Source organism: Nipponia nippon, unplaced genomic scaffold (assembly GCF_047370975.1).
Source record: "Nipponia nippon isolate SJK-2023a ecotype South Korea unplaced genomic scaffold, ASM4737097v1 scaffold_4, whole genome shotgun sequence".
Taxonomy (NCBI): Eukaryota; Metazoa; Chordata; class Aves; order Pelecaniformes; family Threskiornithidae; genus Nipponia; species Nipponia nippon.
In genome coordinates, this window is record NW_028262358.1 from 113835673 (window position 1) to 113840920 (window position 5248).

General features: G+C 41.8%; 1 non-coding gene across 1 annotated transcript; it reads right to left on the reverse strand.

Annotated features, from left to right (window-relative positions):
• Positions 1 to 2874: 2874 nt before the first annotated feature.
• Positions 2875 to 2946, reverse strand: TRNAE-CUC (transfer RNA glutamic acid (anticodon CUC)). Its single transcript has one exon. It is a non-coding gene; the product is annotated as a tRNA-Glu (tRNA).
• Between the last annotated feature and the right edge of the window lie 2302 nt (positions 2947 to 5248).

Genomic DNA, 5248 nt, shown 5'->3' on the forward strand with positions numbered 1-5248 from the left:
TTAGATTGTATGAATGACAATAACTGATATAACTCAAAAAAATTAACAAGCTAGTAGTTTAAAAGCCTTTGTTCAAGTCAATTTAATTATATGGATTATTTCTACCATTGTGCCATGATAGAAATACAGAAATGGAATAATACCATGATTGGGGAAAACAACAGAAAATATAAATTATTTTTGTGTAAATCTTAAGTTTTTAAAATATGACAATAAATACAGAAGTAAAATTCTGTAACTTCTTCCAACACTATGAATTGCACAAAAGAATAGCAAAACCAGATGCTTATGTTATGTAGTGTTGGCCAAAAATTTTGAGCAATAAAATTCACTGGTGAGTGAACTGAGTGCTGAAATGGGAGCTGGTCCCATTTATTCCAGTCACAAATAAGCCACCAAGGACTCCAGAATAAAAAAAGGAACTAAAATTAAGAGAGTACATTTTTAGCAAAGGTGTAACAGTATGGGTGATTAGCTTATAAAAGCAGAAGAATGTTGGAAGTGTTGATGTTTTTGGAAAATCATCCTATGCCCTGAGATTCAGGAAAAAAAAAGAAAGGTGAGGCCCGCCTCCATATAGACAGCCTTCACAATGTCATGGCACAGTTCAAGCCCTAATCTCGGAACCTAAGGCCACGTCCCACTCAAAGTTCAGTTTCATCTTGACATAGTTTGTTTCAAAATGTGGAATAGGGACTGCTGAAGCATGAAAACTGACATTTAATTCATTAATTGTAAATGGTTCTTGACTGCAAACCATCTACGAAGGAGTCATAAAGCACAAACATGATAAAGAGGGAAAGATCAGTTTGTCTTCCAAATTGTAAATTTATAAGCCAAATAAACAGACCAAGAAAAGGAGGGAGATATGAAAAACAGTCAATATACCTAACAGTTCATTAGAATACTGGTTTATCATTACGTACCATGATGTATCATGATGTACAGCTAAAGGTACGTCATGTAGATACTCACATGCCCAAAAAACACGTCAATGACAAACATTGAAACAATGAACAGGCTGTCAAAATTGAAGTGGCTCAGGCGGATCTGGACTGGGAGCATGAGTGAGGTGTTTGTAGCTCGATGGGCCTATGAAACATCAGGACATCTAGGGAGAAATGCAACATACAGATGGGCTCGTGGTCAAGGGGTGGACCTGACCATGGAGGCCAACACACAGGTAACCCATGAATGTGAAACATGTGCTGCAGTCAAGTGAGCCACATGAGTAAAGTCTCCCTGGAATAGAGGGTGGTGGCTAGGTTTTCATTATGGCAAGGCCTGGCAAATTGACTATATTGGACCACTGTCATGAATGCACCAAGGCAAGCACTACACACTCATCATGGTGGAAGCAACTGCCGAGTGGCTAGAAACATAGCCTGTAAACCGTGCCATTGCCCAAAACACCATCTTAGGCCTTGAAAGGCAAATTTGTTGTGACATGGTACCCCAGAAAGAATTGAGTCAGATGATGGGACTTGTTTCTGAAATACCCTCATAACCTCCTGGGCCAAGAAACATGGCATTGACTGGGCATATCACATCCACCTATCACATACAAGCCTCTGGAAAAATGGAGAGATATAATGGACTGTTAAAGACTATGTTGAAAGCATTGGGCAATGGGGCATGTTAAGCACTGGGATATAAATTTAGTGGAAGTCACTTTGGCTGGTTAATATCAGAGGATCTGCTAACCATCCTGGTCCTGCCCAAATAAAACCCCTACATGCTGTGGGAGGAGATAAGGTCCCTGTAGTACTGTCTTGGTTTAACCCCGTAGGCAGCTAAGCCCCACGCCGCTGCTCGCTCATTTCCCCCCGGTGGGATGGGGGAGAGAATCAAGAGAGTAAAAGCGAGAAAACTCGTGGGCTGAGATAAAGACAGTTTAATAGGTGAAGCAAAAGCCGCACACGCAAGCAAAGCAAGATAAGGAATTCATTCACTACTTCCCACCGGCAGGCAGGCGTTCACCCATCTCCAGGAAAGCAGGGCTCCATCACGCGTAACAGTTACTTGGGAAGACAAATGCCATCACTCCGAACGTCCCCCGCTTCCTTCTTCTTCCCCCAGCTTTACATGCTGAGCATGACGTCATACGGTACGGAATATCCCTTTGGTCAGTTTGTGTCCCCTCCCAGCTTCCTGCACACCCCCGGCCTGCTCGCTGGTGGGGTGGTGTGAGAAGCAGAAAGGGCCTTGACTCTGTGTAAGCACTGCTCAGCGGTAACGAAAACATCCCTGTGTTATCAACACTGTTTCCAGCACAAATCCAAAACATTGCCCCATACTAGCTACCGTGAAGAAAATTAACTCTACCCCAGCCAAAACCAGCACAAGTGCACATAGGGAAGTGGCTGTGGGAAGGTGGTGTGGGTTGCTCCTCCCTTGAGCTTGGTCAAATCCTTTCACAGGATTGTCTTTGCTGAAGTACCTGGGTGTTCTTGGTGGGTAATGCAGAAGGACAGAGACATCCAGTGTGTGCCTTAACGAGGTTTATCCTTGCAGGAAAAATAACCCATGATGGGAGTTGTACGTTGTAGGAATTAATGTAGCCGGCACGCCCTGGGTGAGCTTCACCAGGCAGATGCAACAATGACCCACAGCAAACTGCTTGTTGGCACCCTAGTGCTTAAACGTTCTGCTTCCTGTGTGATGGGGCCCAAGTCAGGCTGCTCTCAGAAACAGCATTTGGGGGAGTGGTGGAAGCCCACAGAATGGGGGAAGACATATAAAGGATATAAAGCTGGTTTAGGCACGTAGTATAAACCGGGAACGTTGCTGGGAAGGGACTTTAGTAACAGAGAGTGGATACCACCCTGAGCACCTTCCTCATGCCCCAGCCACGGGGCTCTAACGCAGGACTGCTTCCCTGGCCGGGAATCGAACCCGGGCCGCGGCGGTGAGAGCGCCGAATCCTAGCCACTAGACCACCAGGGAAGGCAGAAGCCCCCTGTCGAACAGATTAGATTAGATGAGAATACTAGTTTATCAGTCTCCCAGGGAGAGGACAATCTCACCTAAATTTAGCTATGTAAAATTTCTCTAATTTAGGGATTTGCGTTCCCTCAGCAGTCCCTGGAGAGAGAAAGGGAATTCTTCCCACCCTTCTAAAATACATATCTTCAGATGGTATGAGTCTCCCACCTGAGTTCCCTATTTCTCTACCAACTATTGTCAAGGTGACCAGGTTAGACTCGTTGCCGAATGTTAAAATGCCCAGAGGTACGTTAAATTAATCTTACCCTTGGGGTTAATTTGATTTGTGTAAAAATAGGCACCTAATGCTATGCGCATCACTTCTGTCAGACTAGAAGGGGCTTGGAGGGGCCTGGGAAAATCCTTGCAGGACTCTAGGAGATTAAATTGTACGGAATGCCTATGTTCGGGCAACTGAATGCCATAACGATGGTAGAGTACTCATGATGCCAAATGGGTCTTAACACGGTCTCCTTTTTTCATAGTGTTATTTTTTTTTTTTTTTTTTTAATTTCACCTATGGCTTGTCTACATCTGTTGCTCCTTAGCAAAGCCAAACCCAGCTGCATTTAAGACCCAATGTATTCCAGGCATTCTGACATATTTCAGTGGAAGCTGGATCAAGCTAGCTCTTGGGTTTTTTGAGATCTCAGTCCAGCCCTTCATACTGAATCTGTACGGATCTAAAGGAGGTGTCTTCTTTGAACTGTTTCACCTGTCATAACTCAAGTGCTAAGCTTCTAAGAGGAATCTTTTCAAACCCTCTGTGCCTTTACAAATATATCTGTATTTGCAATATATACGCATGACAAGTCAGGATCCACGCGGAACTCGATTCTCTTTCTACGTACATTTGTGACAATGAACAGTCAAAGACATTAATCTCTTCCCTTCTGAATTTTAAGAAGTATTATGGCAGTGATGATCGTAAGAAATAGATAACCAATGTTATCATTGCCCCATACTAGGTATTGTGAAGAAAACTAACTCTACCACAGCCAAAACGAGGACACATGGCTTTTTTGTGCAGCCAAAATATTCAAACCCTGCATATAAACACCTACATCACAGTAGATGCTTATCATCGTTTCAAATTTATTTCAGCATGTTGTTATTCTGAGATTGTAACTATTTAGACTATTGAAATAAAGCAAAAATTTAAGTTTCTGTCTAAGGTTTACATATTTATTCTGTTTCCATTACTATAATTCTCCAAATACCTCATTGGTGCATAAAGCATTCAATTTTTCTGACAAATATATGGCTTATTATCTTAAAGAGCTTATTGAAGGTCATGCAAAAAGTAAGTTGTGCCTCAGATTGAAACTGTTATACTTTTCTCCAGTCCTTATACTGTGATTAGGTGCCTGCCTGAGGTGGAACAGTCAGGAAATGTGTCACTGGTGTTGTAAGAAATACGAAGGCGTTTTCAGTCTGTGCTCCTCTCAACAATAAACACTGACTGAAGAACAGGCCAGTGACAAAGGAGCTTCATGGACCCTCCGCTTGCTCTGAAGGGCAATATGTGGCATATAGGAGCGTAGACCGTTGCCTCTATGATGCACTGATGTTCTCTGGGAGCAATCAGCCATTTTTTTCCTGACAGTTACCTCTTTCTTCAAATAAACAACCTCTTACGTATGTATTTATACACAAGTGTAAAGAAAGACTAGCATACGACAGACTAAAGTGACATCGTGTGACTAACGTGACACCAAGTTCATGAACTTGTAAAGAAACTATATGTATCTCTTTTTGTTTAATCTTCCAGTGTAATGAAGTGAATTTGTTGTAAGACTAAATGGGTGTCTACATAAGAGTCTCTAAAATAACCGGAGCTCAACTCAGGTACAGGGAAATTTGCAGAAATTAGATTAGACAGTGAGGCCTAAAACCTTCATCTGCAAAAGCAGAAATATGCATCTTTCAGCCAGGGCTTCAGAAGTATAGATGAGTATGGAATTTTTTGGAAAAAAAAGTTGATTTATTTAAAATGCCTATGTTTTCCCTATATGTCAAACATGCAGAATTGCTCAAAAGTAAAGATCTTAAAATAACAACTGGAAATTAGTTGTGATGAAATTTCCAAGGTGCTTTAAAAGGAGCATACTGATTTCAAACTTCTGTAATCAGATCCCAATAATTTTAAAGATATATGGCAGGTGTCTTGGGTTTTCAAAGATCTTGTGTAATATATGCTTTACACCAATGATCAGGTTTTAATATGAGACAGTCAGTGGGATTTTCAGAAGCAGCTAAGTAA